The sequence below is a fragment of the Marmota marmota genome, unplaced genomic scaffold (assembly GCF_001458135.2).
Source record: "Marmota marmota marmota unplaced genomic scaffold, marMar, whole genome shotgun sequence".
NCBI classification, from domain to species: Eukaryota; Metazoa; Chordata; class Mammalia; order Rodentia; family Sciuridae; genus Marmota; species Marmota marmota.
Genome location: NW_025999990.1, coordinates 22018667 through 22035847, shown reverse-complemented (window position 1 = coordinate 22035847; position 17181 = coordinate 22018667).

Genomic DNA, 17181 nt, shown 5'->3' with positions numbered 1-17181 from the left:
AGCCGCAGCAGGAGAGATTAGCCGTGCTTACTGGAGACGTTGGTCAAAGGGTCTCTGTGGCTCTCGTGCTGGCACCGTGTTCCATCCCCCATGATAACCAACCACCCTCCAATTTTCTCATTTCTAAAATCCTACACCTTTGAAACTCAACATTTTGTTGAAAGCACCTGATTTCTAAGAATATCCATGTGGAATGACCTTCACTCACAACAATTCATTTCGATAGACTAAATATTTTATCTGAATTTCCAAATAGGTTTTGCATTATCATTATGGTTTTATTTTGACCTCCACCCCAAACCTTCTAATCAGAGTGTAATCAGAGTGCAATTAGTGGGGACAGATGAAAATTTAAGAACCTGGGACCCTTTTTCCTACAGATTTTGCTTCTGTGCTAATACTTACAAAACTAGAATCTTGGTGGTAGTTCCAGAAACTGGTACCTGGGACACATGGCTCCTCTGTCCTCCCACTTACTATACTGTAATGTGAAATTACAATTGGGGGCCCATGCATTCATAGGAAAGGGAAAGTCTAGGGAAACCAAGCTTTCATGTTCAACGAAATGCTTCTCATCCTGCCTGTGCATGAGAATTGTTGTAGGTTTTTTTTCCTGTTCTTGTTTGCTTTTCTTTTGTACAGAAACCTATGTTCCTTCAGATTTTCCAAGGTAGAGCTAAGCAGCTGACTTCACATGTGACACACATGCAATTCTTTTGCACAGCCAGGATTGAGAATTTTGGTATTTTTTTGCATAGGAAAAGGAAAGAATGGGCAGTGGGTATACACTCAGGAAAGACATAAGGTCAGAACAATAGCCATTTAATGTGGAGGACAACAAATGAGTCCCAAAGAAAGTGAAATACAAAAAAAAGGCAATAGCCAGGTGCGGTGTATTCCTGTTATCCCAGAAACTCAGGAGCCGGGGCAGAAGGATCACAAGTTGGAGGCCAGCCTCAGCAATTTAGGCTCTATGCAACCTAGTAAAACCTATTTCAAAGTAAAAAAATAAAATAAAATATAATAAAAAGGGGGATGTAGCTCAGTGCTAAAGTGCTCCTGGTTTTAATCCCCAGTACTAAAACCAAACAAAAATAAAACAAGTAATGAAGTAATGAAGGGTCAGCTGAATAGGGAGGAGGATAAGAATGGCTCTAGACTATATCAGGAGCGACTTTTGCTATAGATAAGACCTATTTTCCCCACTGCTTTTGTATTCCCCATTGCAACTGAGCCAGGGCTTGTAGAAATCAGTTTGGAGTTGTGGCTGGAGTGTGGGGCTGCAGCTATAAACAGATTTTGAATCTAAGGAAGCTCCAAGATGGGAAGGGTGGTGAATGGGATTTTCCCACAGTAAATTCTACAGAGTGACACACAGATTTCTAGTAACATAAATTTAAGAATTAATGAATGTATTTACATTGGTGTAGAATATCTATCCATCCTACAAAAGGTTACTGATAGTTTGCTATTTTTATTAGTAAGTAACATACCCCAAATTTTACCAGGGTGATATAAAGAAGTAAAAATTACTGCACTGTCTTCAGTGAATTAGAAATCTGGCTTTGGAGACAAGAATCACATAGTGTTGATTATGTGCTAGACTGAAGAGTAGTCAGGACGGGTTGAATTTCTCTCTCATTGGGCCTCCATGTGTTCCTACACTCCAGAGATGCCAATCACTTCTAGTTTCCTGTCATGGCAGGCAGCTCAATGTCTTCTTGCCTTTATTAATGCTGTCCCGTTGCTCACAAACCCCAGGGCTCCACAGTGGCCCAGCAATGCCTGCTTCAGTCACAGTCAAATGTCGGCAGTAGTCCTTCTTCTATTCTTTTGCTAACCTCCCTCTGCCTTAGAGAACTGATGCTTTTTCATTTGCAAACCTGTCATCCTTATTGTATGAACCTGTTCAATTCTTGATGGGTACAAGTGTCACCATTGGACCATGTCATGCCTTTTCCCTGTTGCCCATGGGGGTCTTCTCCATGATATTGTGTTTATTTTGATTTGTGGGGCTCAATTTTTGTGGTAAATGTGCACTGCACAAGAAGAGCAGATGAGCTGAGAAATATCAAGGCCGCTTCTTAGTTAATAAAGAAGAAACCCCAGAATTGGAATGAATAAATGGCAGGTAAAGGACTCTGATTACATTCAGCTCTTGAAGTGAGGCCCTTTACCTACCTTCCTGTAATGAAAACAAATATCTTTATATCACTATTTCTGATCTTAATTGTGAACAAAAAATATTAATTTGATTAGCAATATTGAGTGCTCATTTTGTGCCAGGAAATATTCTGGGTGTTTTACACATGATAACCCACGTTAGCCACAGGAAGTCACCATGATGTAGGTTTTTTTCAGCTTTAGGGTTTTTTAGACAAAATGGCCAGGGATGAGCACAGATGGCTTTTAAACTTGAGCTGACTCATCCTGGAGCCCTCACATACAAGTCATCCTTATGTTATGCTTAAGGTGAATGAATATCCTGGTTTTCCTAGAACTGAATAGGTTCCTGGGATGCAGGGGTTTTATTTCTAAATTTGGGAAAATGCTGGGCAAATTGGGGCAACTTGGTCACTCCAGGCCTGCTTCAGGACCAGGGTGACTGCAATGGGGTCCTGAGGGATAGATTTGTCTGCTAGGGTACCAGACTGTCACAAACTGGATGCCTTGAACAACAGAAAGTTATTGTCTCATAGTCCTGGAGGCAGAGTTAGTTCTCTCAGGGCTCTGAGGGAAGGATATAGTCCAGGTCTCTATACTTGGCTTGTAGATGTCTGTCTCCAAATTTCCCCCTTTTGTAAGATACCAATAGTATTGGATTAGGTCCTATTCTTATGTTTGTCAGTTTTCTGTTACTATAACAAAATACTTTAGATAATCAACTGAAAAGGGAAAGATTTATTTTGGTTCATGGTTTTGGAGGTTTGAGTCCATGGTCAGGGGCTCCATTGCCTTTGGGCCTGTAGAAAACCGGCTATATCATGGTAGGAGCCTATGGTAGAGGAAGTTCATTCACCTCATGGCTGAAAAGGAGAAGAGGAGGATCCAGGCTCCCTTTGAGGGCACCGCCAATGACCAGAAGATCTCCTACCAGACACCACCTCCCAATAGCACCAAGGCTTTGACACATGAACCCTTGGGTGACATTTAAGATCCAAACCAAATTAACCCTTATGACTTCTTTCTAAATTGATGATCTTAAAGACCTTTTCTCTAAAATAAGGTCACATTCTGAAGGGGTCAGAACTTCAGCATATGAATTTAGGGGAATACAATTCAACCCATAATAAGGATCTTCCATTACCAGGGGTCAAGTTCAGGGCCATTAATATATTACAGGTTTTTCATTTAATCACATGTTAGAATTATCTAGGTAATTTTAAAGTAAAATAAAATAAAAAGTTAATAAGCACCAAAAAAGCACCACATTCAGGCCCTATACTGGACTAAGTAAACTAGAACTTTGATGGTGAGGCTTGGGGGTTGGAAAATTGGCTAAGCCTCCTCAGGTTATTCTAGTGCAGAGCTAGGGCTGAGAAACTCTGATCCGTCTGAGCCGAGGATCCTGCAAAAAGCAACCAGGAAGAACAAATAACAGTAGGGGAAAGTTATGGCACAATCCTCAGCTGAGGTTGGCAGCGTGGCTCCAGGAGGGCAGCAGGCAGGGGGTGAGACTGGATCACGCAGGAGGTAATAGAGAGGTGCTGATGTGAACTAACAGCGTCCTTTGGTCCTGGCAGGGTGGTTTCCTGAGCAGATCCCAGAAGGTAGCTGACCACTGGCCAAATGCAGGGGCTAGAGGTCCTCAAGTGTGTATCAGGAGGACATTTCACCCCTCTTCTGCTGCCTTTTGCATAATCCTCAGGCTCAGCCAGCATGTGGCTCCCCAGGGTTGGGAGAAACACAGGATGATTCAGTAGCTGAGATGAAGGCTCACCAGTACCCACTTTCAGCAGATACGTGTTGTTTGAAAATCTAGATTTGCAAAACGGATACATTAGAGAATATTTACTTCAAGATGATTCACAGTGGGGCTCTTTTAAATAGCATGTTTCCCCTGGGCTCGCTGATTTGATTTGCCAGAAATAATTTTACACAATTGTTTTCCATAAGCGCATTCAGCAAGAAGAATTGTGAACTAAGATTCAGAAGACAATAACTCTTATTTTTCTGACACTGGGTTTGAACTTAAACACACAATGTACCTATTTAAACTTGATATTTTCATGTACAGAATGGGAATGACACGAGTCCTCACTACCTCAGTATTTTAAAGTACTGAAATACTATGTGTAAAGGTAATCAGAAAATGTTTTAAAAATGTTTTAACAAGATAAAAATGTTTAACAAAGCCATTAATAACACCTGTGATTTGAAATCTCATGATTCCATTGACACTGAGTTTATGATACTGAATGTGATACTTGTTTGACTGATGGCTTTAAGGGTGATGTGTGATGGCATGTGCCCTGTTGCAAATCAGGAAGTAGATTCCCTGCCTTCACCCCAGCAAAGGAGAGAGAAAACTCAAGGGCAAGAACTTCCTGGGGCCTAGCAGAGCACTGAAGCTGGAGCAGAAGACACATCCTGGTCCTTCCTATAATAACAAGTAAAGCCTGCCAATGGCGTTTTGCACAACCAGGAAGACAAGCAAAGTCTCCCTCCAGAAGTGCAAGTTCACATGGAAGTTTGGGCATCTGAGATGGAAAGTATTAAAACAATAAATCAATAAGGGGTTTGGAATGGAAAAAATCATACAGCGAATAAAAGTTGTGATGGATTCACAGAAGTGGGCTGTGAGAAGAAGAGTGCTACAGCCAGGATCAGAAAGGGAACAATATTGTGAGTGACCTTAGGAAAAGATTACTCCCAAGTCCTTTATGGGCCAGGATTAGGAGATGATGTTAGAACACTTTCCCAATGGAAAGTATAGCCAATTATTCACAAGCTTGAGTTATTTTGTAATGAAACACAGAGCTCTCAATAAGGGTTCATTTTTAACAATTTTTTTCTGCTTAAATAATAAAATCATAAGTAATCTCTCAGTGCTGTTTTATCTAGAAGAGTCCTGCCTAACTCTTTGAGGCAAGGTGCTGATGTTCCCTTGGACACACTTCTGACCAGCATTCCTTATGAAACAGTGTTGAATGAAGGCTTCTTTGGGTCTGTCCAGCCTGCAGGTTGTACTCAGAGGACTTCTCCTCCTTCCTGAACATCCCCCCACCAAGATTGTCATTTCTATGGGAAGTTGTAAACCAAGAACCAAAGCCAATTCTCATCTCCCTCTCTTCCTAGCCTCTGCAGAGATGCAATGAACATGCAGGAGTAGATCCCAGAGCCAGAGGAGGTCAAGCAGATGCAAAGAGGAAATGAAGCATGTGGGAGGTATGACAGGACAGCCTGCATCTGAAGAATCCCTATCTCATGCCAAGCCAGTTGGAAATGCATTTTTTGTAAAAAAAAAAAAAAAAAAAGTGAGGGGTTTGTTGGGGGGCGGGTCAGGAAGGGAAATTAAAACGAGAAGCATTTGTTTGAAAGGAAAAATTGAAGGTCTCAAAGAAGGCTTATTCAGCAGGCTTGCTTGTATACTAGCTCATCATTCTTTTCTGGATGTAGCTGTTTCTCATCCTGTATTTGCTATGTTTCAAAGAAGATTCCAGAGATAAAGTGGAACTGAGCCTCATCTGGGAACTGGAGCAGGAGATGGAGTTCCCTCAGTGAGTTGCATGGAAAAGTAAGCTAGGCAATCAAGGGTGTCCTCTTGAGAGCATTGGCCTTCAAACTCCTGCAACCACAGAGCATGTTGAACTGTCACTGTCTAGAGTCATCATCTGGGTTCAGCTGGAAAAGAAATGTCTTGTGGAATACAGAGCGTTCCTGACACATATGTCTAGAAAGTGTCTAAATATCATCTGGAGAGTCAGACTGAATGAATTGTCAGACTGACCACCTGTTTCTTCACGCAGGAGAGAATACATATTTGGGAAGGTCTCCAGTGGGCTTGGCTAAGTTCAGAATATTGCACAAGCTAATCGGGAAGAAAATTTGTTGTGACAGCTCTGGCTTAGGCTGACTACTCTCGCCAGCATTGGACCCCACTTTACAGAACATCAAGTTCCTATTATAAAGCTCATATCTGAGGAGAAAGTTCTCCTAAAAATAGGAACTTGATGGAATTAGTGATCTGACTCATATCATAGGATCAGTTTTTTTATGATCATTTTCTTTCTTTTTCATAAACAGCATTTTAAATGTGATATGCTGTAACACAAACACTGCTCAACATAAGTGGCTTGTCCTCAAGGTCTTCTTACCCTAATTCAGATTCTATTTTTAAGTCTAATTGACTTGGACATGGTACAGATACTGATACTCAAAGACTAAGTTCAAATCCCAATCTCACAACTCACCAGGCTCATGACATCAAGCAGTTCATATAAGCTCCTACTCTGGTTTGCTCCACAGCCTCATAAGGACAACAGGGCCAATATCCTGTAAAAAATGAGAAGAATAAATGAGCTAATACACATGGAGCATCCATACAACACTCATTCATCACATGCAGTCATTAAATGATACTCCTGCTGCTCCTAGACTAGATGTGATTTCTTATCCCTTTCTCTGTTCCTTTAAGCCCTGGTCCTTCCCTGAGCTAATTTGGCTAGAGGTCCACAGAGGGCAGTACCAGGCTGCTTGACTCTGTGAGCTCTGCTGCTCTCTGGTCTGGCCCCAGAATCCTCTTGATGTGGTGAATTAGACTAGTGTGAAGAACTTGGGTTGCCCATCAGGGTACCTAGGGGGATGCTATGGTCAGTGAGGGAAAACTCAGCCAGCCTCTCCTGGCCCTGCAGGGTGACAGTTTTCCAGAGAGCATCCTTATCTTTCTTTTCTATTATTCCACAAAGAGATGTTATTGCTTCAGTCAGCCACTTGATATATTTTATGTTGACAGTATGGAATGTAATGACTTTCAAACATATTGACAGATCCTGTTTTTTTTTTTAACTACATATCATATACTACGGAAAGATATCACAATTCTCGTTGCTTTTTATATACAGTTGTATTGACATCAAGTCTTAGCACAGCCCTGGATGTCACATCTCCACCAGACCATTAAGCATGTCCATCCACAGCCACTGACCACAACCACTAAGAAGGTAAACCAAGCAATTTTGGCTAAAGTTTTTTCCTCCAATGAATGCAGACAGAAAGCACAGATAAAACAAAACTGGAAAATATATATTGTACTCAAACTATCCCAAGTTCAGGGTTACAAACTGGCTTGAGTTGTGTGATCTCTCTTATCACCGTTTGTAGAGATGGTAAGACATATTTATAGATAAATTTGTTATGCCTATTTCCTAGGACATAGCAGTCTGTGAGTGAACACTGGAGGGGTGGTTTTTGCTTTGGGAACTCCCCACTGAAACTTGAAGACCATCTGTCCCCAGGACTGAAAATGTTCCAGTCAATCTACCTACCTGTTGGCAGCAAATGTGCAACTCTTCTGATGATGTCAGATGGCCTTTGTTTTCCACTGTTGTCTGTGTGGGGGGTTTTATTTTGTATTTATTCATTTACTTTTTTTTTCAGATAGAATGTTGTGTTATTTGAGTTCTCTCCTTGGGAAACCAGTTGAGACAATATTCTGATCAAAGATATGGACCTCTGAGTTAGCAAATGAAGATATGAGACACCTAGTTAGATTTGAATTACAATTTTTAGCACAAGAATGTCCCAAATATTGCATAAAGCATATGTCTACTAAAACATCATTATTTATCTGAAATTCATATTGAATGTCATATTGAAATTCATGTTGCAATTTATCTGGCAACTCAGGGAAAATTTTATAGAAAAAGTCTATCTTATCCTGCTGCTTGACCCATGTGATGATGCATTTGTCATTTCCTGATGCACTTGGTTGCTGTGTGTCATGACCTGACCTGAGCTCCTGTCTCCTGGGCAGGCCTCCTCGACACACTGCTGTCAGCTTTGTGATTTCTATAATTAACTTCGGGCTTGGTGGGTGCCTCATTGCTGCTCCACCTCTCCTCTGCACAGCCAGCTCAATGAACAACCAGTTTGTTGAACAGCTGGATGGAGACACCATCCATCTTGATGTTGTTTGGTTTTGCAACTCCAAATTAATGCTAAATACTTCTCTGATACTCATATGACTCAGGAGAGCCTTGTGCTTGTCAAACTCCATTTTTCTCATTCTTGCTACTTTCTTTTAAGGTAACACATAATTGTCAAAAAGGTAAGTTGCTTCCAATCATCACTTTTAAATTTGTAATATATTTCCTAAATTTTTCCAGAGGGGAAAAGTCTGATTTTTGACATGAAATTTATATTTAGATTGGCAGCAGACTCTTCAACAGTTCCTATAGCCAATGGTTAGTGGGCATTTGGAGCCAAACATTTGGATTGAAATTTTGGTTGTACCACATAAGAGCTTTGTGTCAGTTTGTTAACCTTTCTGAGCCTTAGTTTCCTTATCTGTAAAATGGAAATAATGAGAGTAATGCTTACCTCTTAGAGTTTCATGTAGATTAGATTCAACCAAAATCTAAAGGGTTACAGTACTGGGCATATAAGAAAGACTTAGCACGTGGTGCTTTTAATAATATTTTTTAGATGTACTTATATTTTGAAGCATAGAATTTACTTACACGAGTCTTTAAATCTTGGTAGAAGTGCTTTCCTTTTGAAAATTTACCATATTGTGATCTAAGTGCTTGGAATATGGCTGATCACAAGAAATCTTCCTCTTTTGATGAGGCATTCAGCTCAGGGTATTGTTTTGGTGGGAAAAGAGCTCCTTTTTTAGGAGGCCGGCAGTGCCTCGAACATGATGTTCACATCTGACGATGGAGCAGCCCTAAAATTTTTTTAAACAAATTTTCAGTGAGAAATCTGCTGCTCCAAATTTATTAAAACTTATTAGACATTTAAAATACTGTATCATAGAATTATAAAGGGTGTTTCTATGTTCTTGAAGCAGGAGGTCAAATTTAATGACGACAGAGATTTGCCCATGTCAATCACTGCCATCCATGGGGCCCAGGTCCACACCTCACGGACAGTGACTAGATACATCACCACTGAAGACCAGAGTTTGAGTCTGACTCACTGAGAAATTAACCATTTGTAGTTATTGTCATTATATAATTTTATTTCAAAATTAAAAAAAAAAAACTTTTAAAAAATGGAGTTGATGAAAAGCCATAACCTTGAAAGTCAATTATTGGCTACATAGTAGGTGGTTAATGAAAACTTTTCCATATGAAATATATTTTTGTCTGAAATTCAACCAAGTTTAATCTTCAGGGATATGGAAAGTATGCTGATGAATCAATTTGGTGAACCAATTCATTTCAACATTGAGACCCGTGTCTAACACGTCCACAGATCACTCTATCATTGATGTGACCTCCAACATTTATGCAGCTGGCTTCTTGTCAGCAATCGTTCTCTCCTCCCTGTCTCTTCTCCCTCCTAAGATTGCTGCTGCCAGTATCATCTTCAAAGCTCTCTGATAATACTTTAATCACAAAGTCACAGATATATTAATACTTGCTTCATGTGTCTATCAATTTATGACAAGTTACCTTGGGCTTAGGTTACCTACAAAGAACACAATGCAGTTCCACTGGATAGACCATGTTTTTTCTGCCACACTTAACTTGCATCTTTGGAATAATCCAGGTATCCCTGCTCCACCCTGGACACTGGCCAAAGTTAAGGGTAGTCACAGATCTTTGCTTACCAAAGCCTCAGCCATGGCATCCAGTTCCTGGGCAACACATCCACTCATAATCCTTCCCAGCAGAATCATCAGGCTGTTAGGAGAACAGCACTCCAGAGGCCACCTGTCTCCTTCCTCGTAGCACAGGAAAGTTTTTTCTTGGGTCCTCGCCAACAAGGAAAACACAACTGAGAAAGGATCAAGGACCTAGGAAAGCTACGAACAAATGTTGCTTGGGGTTAAAGGAGGCAGGATAAAATTCTGGCTGGGATGATAAGGAACATCTTTAAAAAAGAGTAGCTGAAGGTGATTCTTGGAGAAGGAAGACAAATGAAATTGTCTTTCAATTCTGGAGTCATGGCTATGTCACTGTCCAGGAGAATATTTTTGAACAGCTATGAGATCTATTATGTTTTCATATATAAAGTAAAACATCAGGGCAGATTCTCAGGGCACATTTCATTCCACAACTTCAAGAACTAGAGACCCTATGAATGGGTGGGATTTGGAGAGGCAAAGCTGAGGAACTTTAGAGACAGAGGTAGAAGAGCAAGCAAAGGTTCAAGGTGTTCTAGGAAACAAGTGGTAATCTTTGGGAGGAGGTAAGAATTGAACAGGAAAGAACAGGCTCAGCTTTGGAATAAAGCAAATGTAAAGGACTTTATTTTGAGGAAAGAGATGCTTGGTATTCTTGGTTTCCTTGGGATAGGGATGCCCAGAACTGAATATTTGCTCATGGAAACAAAAGTAACGCACTACCTTGTGAGACTTGTCAAATATGTGAGGAAGTTGGTTTGTGCCCTGAAAATGGAGATTAAAGGTTAAAAGGTAGCAGGGACAAAATTAGCAAGCTCAGAATTCAGCCTTGCAAGTGACCTCATTGCCGTTTTTAACTCATTAGAAATGTATTAATTTCCATATGAAATATATTTTTGTCTGAAAATTCAACCAAGTTTAATCCACTGCTAACACTGAACAACTGCTCTGGACCCCAGTGTTAATTTTCATTGAGTTTCATCATATTTTTTGTGGGTCTAGGCGAATGTGACAGGATTATGTTATCTGAGTCTGCTTGAGGAACAGATGGTCTGTGTTTAAATAATTGGGAACAAGTACATGGGTTGTGAAGGAGTCTCAAAGAAATCTAATGATAAAAAGCACCATTGGTGGTAGAAGAGATACAAAATGCATAGAACCCAGTTGCTATTCTCTCACAGAATTTAAAATCTTATTGGGAAACCAGATGGACACAGCTATTCACAATCAAGCATAATGATAAGTTCATATAGAATATAGAATGACTCAAAGAGAGATCTATAGGACTTTGGTAGTAGGAGACAGAACTTTGGTCAAAAGTATGGTTGTCAGAGTTAGCAAGTCAAGATATGGAATGCCTTGTTAGATTTGAATTGCAACAGATAATTTTTAGCACACATTACATCCCAAATACTACAAAAAAAGATAATATTTTTACTAAAACATTATTGTTTGTTTGAAATTCAATGGAAGTGGGTATCCTTGCAATTTATCTGGCAATTCTAAAACACTTTATAGAAAGAATCAACCTTATCCTACAGCTTTATGGTTATGAGATTTTTTTCAAACAAATGGAAACTTCAGAGGAAAGAGAAAAGTATGTAATGATTGAAAGGAGGCTGCCTGTTGCAAAAGAGTGCTGAGTGAAGCAGGTAAACTAAGAGTGTAGAGCTTAGGTGGAAGAGAAAGGTGGCTATTAGGAATTCACAGCTCTAACAAATGGAAATTTAAAGCTGATAAGTCCAATGACCTCTGGATTGAAGATATGGAATCTGGGTAGATTTAATCTTTTAAAAAGTTCATGGACAATTAATACTGGAAGAAATCTTAACAGTCATCGCTGCCCTCATTTACAGATGAAGAAAGCCCAGCCCAAAGTCACAGACCTGGGACCAGAACCCTGATCTCCTAAGTCTCAGGCCAATGTTCTTTCTACTTCATCATGCTTGTTTTATTTATATTATTGCTCAGAGTAGTAGTCCCAAATCAACAAATCAACCATCTATTGGGATATGGCGGTGAAAACTAAGTAATGAAGTTCTTTGCTAAGTTCTACCATGAATCACTCAAATAGCCTCAAACAACTTTGGAAACCTTTCTTGGGTGTTCAGATTTCTCTAAGGCCCAACTTCTTTCATTAGCCTTCCATGGGGCAAATTGTTACTAACGTTCTATGAAGTTTAGGGAGGTAGATTTCCTTCAGAGTTCTGGTAGTTGTTATTTTCCACCAACAACTAAATTCTCCACACACAGAGAATTTCTGACTTGTGCCAGAAAATAATCTTCCATGTGTATCAATGTTGTAAGCAGTGACTGGCGTGGGTTGAGCGCATAAATAAGATTTGACTTTGCACAAAGATTTATTCCCTTAGTTGTTTCACCCTTCCCTAACCTCTGCCTATACTCACTTCCCTTAGAGACTCTCCCACTAACCTGCCACTAGGGTTTTGGTGCATGTGGCCTCCCAAATGGGCCCCCTCTCTTTCCTAAGCCAATGAACGTGTCCAGCCACCATCAAAACAGTTTATTGAAGAGAGTGCAATAGTCCATAAGATTAATTCATTGCTCTCCTTCTAGGTGGGATGATTTGTACTCTGAGCCATCAAGCATCACTAATGCAATGGAATAATGAAGGGTCTAAGTGGAAATTCTATCTCAGAGGTCATCAGGAAGATCGAAGGCATGTTTTGTCTGAAGTTAATGGATATTGATGGTAACTGGACCTTTTCTAGGTACACTGACCCCATGTCATGTGGTCGAATTTTTACCTTGTCAATATATTTGTTTGGTCTTAGAAATTCATTTATTCATTCCCTTATTTATCAATGGTTTTAATATCTTCCATTTGTAAACTACTGTCAAGGCCTCCCCAAAAGTTATAATTTTACCAGGGGTGGTGCTTAGAAATTGTTTATTCTCTTCCCTTGAATTTTCATCTTAGGAAAGTGAGAACAGAAGAAATAAAGGTGACTTTCCTTATAGTCATACTTATGAGCAAAGGTGTGACAAAATCTTAATTCTTCCTACTTTCCAATCCTAACTATCCATGGATCACCTCAACCTTGAGAGTACTTCATAAAATGTAATCATTGGAATTGTATCATCAACACAAAATAGCTAATAAAGATTATAGTTTTTTACTATTAAATAAAAACTAAATTGGTGCTATCAATTGGTGCTTTCTCCTGATTTAGGATGAGTATAGACATAAAGAGCAATGGATCAATGTTACACTTTTTCTCACAGGCAAAATGGAAAGCCATGTACTGACAGCCGTACAATTAGCTGCCTGTGAAGTAGTGAGTTCCTTGTCTTTGGGGCATTAAGCAATTCAGTGATACTTTGGCAAGAATGCTGCATGAGGAATTTTGAAATAGGTGAGAGATGTAACTGATAATATTTTAAATTTGTCTCCTCTATTGCTAAGTTTCTATATCTTACTTAAGTACCAAAGGAAAACTCATTTAGGTCCAGAAAAATCATTTAGATTCAGAAACAATGACAATAACAGCCCTTTTGAAGCATTATCCCAGAGGCCTAACAATAGTACCTGCTCCAGTATGAAAGACCAATATCAAGTTGGTTACCTTGTTTCTTTCATCATCATAGAGTGTCAGAAGTAAAAGAGATGGCCTGAGGATGGATTTATGAAAGAGGAAAAGAGAAACCAAGGCAAAACTTCAAGAACAGACATAGGAAGGTGACGAAGCAAAATCCCCTGAGAGAGCTCAGGTCTGCTGAAGCCCAGGTGTGTGGAAGCTGGTGAACTGGAAAAAGAGGCCAGTGCCTTTGGCCATGGCGGATGAAAAAGTTTGGAACTGACCTGGAGCTTGAAGCAGAAATGGAGCACCACAAATGATTTTCAATTATTTTCCCTTGGTGATAAGTATCATTCAACAGTCCAATGTCTTTGGATGCTCGGAAACTAACTGTGTGGCCTGTTGGGTAGAACCAGAGCTCTATAGAGCTACACAGTATCAGTAGGGAAGAGGCTGAACAAGGGTCCTGCAATGCCCCAGCCTGTCCCTCTACTTTATGGAAGGGAAAACTGAGCCCCTCCAACTAGTTCAACCTCTTATCTCCAGACACATGGCTAATAAGTGACAGAGCTTAGATTAAAATCACGTTCTACTGGTATTATTTTGATTGTATTGTTGGTCACATTATAAATTATTTTCAGGTTGCACTTTAAAGGACATGATGGAGTAAGTTGTTACCCCATATAAGTATGTGTTACCAGGTCAATTTTTGCATTTGATTATGCTTCCTTCTCACCCTGGAGCAGCCCCTGAACTGGACTCACCATTTCTATTTTTAAAGCACAGGGTAGATCAGATATGTACACCTAGGGAATGAGTTTTCTCCCTGACAGGGAGCATGTCACAGCACATCTCTTCCACCATGTCAGCATCTCTATTAACAATGACACACACTCTGCCTTCCCCCTAGTGATGACAAAGTCCTAGCCATTTTTCTTCTTTGCCAACAGATTTACAGGTGACTGACAGGTGGTTGTAAGGGTAATTCATCCTTCACAATTTCCCTCAAATCTTCTACTTTGCACTACCATTTTCCTAACTACCATCTAGAGAGCAATTGTTCTAGGGGGACCACACTAGAGAGGTTACACATATTCTCTAATTTGCACGTTTCTTTCAGAACTGGAAAGAATGAAACCCTGTTAAAGTGGAGTCTGCCAGAATTGCAACGAAAATAAATAAATAAATTAAAAGGCAGAGTTTGAATGTCAGTCATAAATCGCATCCTTCCCTGCTTCTTTCCTCTTCTAATAATAGTCTCATGTACCCTTCTCCACATAGTCATGCTTATATGTTTATTAATAGAAAATTAAAGCAAGAAAGGGTTCTGACTGAAATCACAAGAATTGGATCCTAGGGTGATGTATTAAAAATTATGGTGGGGGGGTTGCTCTACATGTTTAAGATATCTGAGCAAAAGAACTACCCCATAGATGGATGGATCATGCATATGAACAGTTAACAGAAAAAAGAAAACACATGAGGCTCTTAAATGAAAAGATGCACAAGCTCATACATAATAAGGGAAATGGAAATTAAAATTACACTGCAATCCCATTTTTTACTTATCAGATTGGCAAAAATCCACAAGATCAAAGCATACCCTATTGTTAAGGCTGTGGGGAAACAGGCCCTTTTCATACATTGCTGGTGGGAATTTAAATTAGTAAAACCCCTACAGAGGGCAATTTGGTGATCTCTGTCAAAATTACAAATGCAAACACCCTTTGGCCCAGTAATCCCACTTCTGGGAATTTATCCCATAGATAGACTCGCACAGGTGCAAGAAGATACGCCAACAGGGTGGTACATTGCAGCCCTATTTGTAATAGCAGTAAGCTGGAAACAAGCCAGGTCTGTCAGTAGGTCCTTTAAAATACATCATCATGTGTCCATATAATGACATAATGCACATACCGCTTTTAAAAAGAAGGGAGGTCTCTATATACTGATATGGAAAGAATCCCAAGATATATTGAGATTAAAACAGAGAAGGTAAAAAACACGGCCCTGATGTGCTACATTTGGGGATTTGGAAAAAAAATATTTAAAAATTTATTTTATGTGAAAAATGAAAATAAAATATCTTCGGGGAGATTCCAGGAGAGGCTGATAGATTTGGTTGTGTGACAACCAAAGACTTTTGAGTGATAACTGGGAAGGTGTAGAAGGGAACTGAGTCTCACACTGGGTACTGTTTGACTTTTGTGACTTATGAATATCACATTCCTTAGAAAAATAGGACCCCAGACCTAACTTCTTGAGTAAGATGTTTTCTAAGGTGACAGGTAAAAGAAATAAGACTGGGTCTGAGCAAGTCCCACTGCAAGCTCTTCTTGGTGATGGGCTACAACACTATAGAATATTCCATGGGTTGACTTATGATTGGTCACAGAGTTAGCAACCTTGAAGAGCCTACTGTGGAGCATGCTGACAGCATACTTTTGAAGGTAGTCACACTACTTGTTCGGGGGGGGAACATAAGGGTCTTTTCAGTGTATTGAGCCCTTAACTGGCAGTCCATGCGACAAGTAGCTTGGTCTGAGGAGTCCTTTTTATCTTCAAGTATCTGGTCAAATAAATAAAAAATTTAAACTATACCATAGAGTAGTCTCTAGTGAATAATTTTCTATTACCTCCTTGTAAAATTTGTCTGAAAAAAAAAAGAATAGATAATTCATCTTTGTGACCTGGTAAACGGGAGCTGATGAGCAGATTACCAGTGAGGCTGGACTGATGTCCACACTGGTTGTCCACTCCTGCTTGCTCATGGGAAGAGAATGAGCTCGCCCACTTGAAATAATATTCATAGCTAATGCTCACTGAGGTTTTCTCAACACCAGGCACTGTCAGGAATGCTTTGTAAATGCTAATTCATTGACTGCAATGTGATAAGTAATGTTTTTCATTTCAATTTTGTTTAGATGAAGAAACTATGCACAGGAAACATGTTCAAACTTTCTTAGCTGGTGAAAAGGCAGAAGTAGAATTTGAACCCACACAGTCAATGGGTTCTCTCCCAGAACCTCATGGACTCTTTTTTGTCCCCATTGCCTTTTCCCATTCCTGGTTGAAAAATAGGATTTGCACCAGGCTGGAAACTTCCACAAAGTTGGTACGGATTGACCAGTCTGTTTTTTTTTTTTTTCCTCTTTGCTTCCTCTTTTCCAACTAGCACTTCTTTGTTAGTCAGCTTTTTGTAGCTGTGATAAGTATCCAAGAAAACAACTTAGAGGAGAAAAAATTTATTTTGGGTCATGGTTTCAGACCAGGGGTGGCTGGCTCCATTGCTTAATGCCTGAGGTAAGGCAGAACAACATGGCAAAAGGAAAGCTGTTAAGGCCACATGAACCAGGAAGCAGGGTGAATGGGGAGAGCACCTGGGACAAGATATAATTCCCAAGGGCATGCCCCTAGTGACCTACTTCCTCTAATCATGCCTCATCTGTCTATAGTATCCACCACCTCTCAGTACTCCATTCAAATTATTACTCTACCAGTTGTATCAATCCACCAATAAGGTTAGATCCCTCAAAATCCAATTATTTCTTCAAAGCTCCCCTTCTGCACATTATTGCATTGGAGACCAAGCCTTCAACAGCTGAAACTCTGAGGGACATTCCAGATTAGGCCATAAATTTCCATTTCTATATCTACTCACAGATGAAACCCTCATAACAACATTTTTATGATTCTAGCTAGAAAAATAGGGAAGGAAGGCTAAAGGTTACAGAATGTCTTATTTGGCATCATTGACCATTTCTCCGTCTAGAACCTATAGCTATTTTCACACTGACTGTACTGATTTTCTTTCTGCAGTATGGACTTCTCTCAGCTGCTCTGATTTGC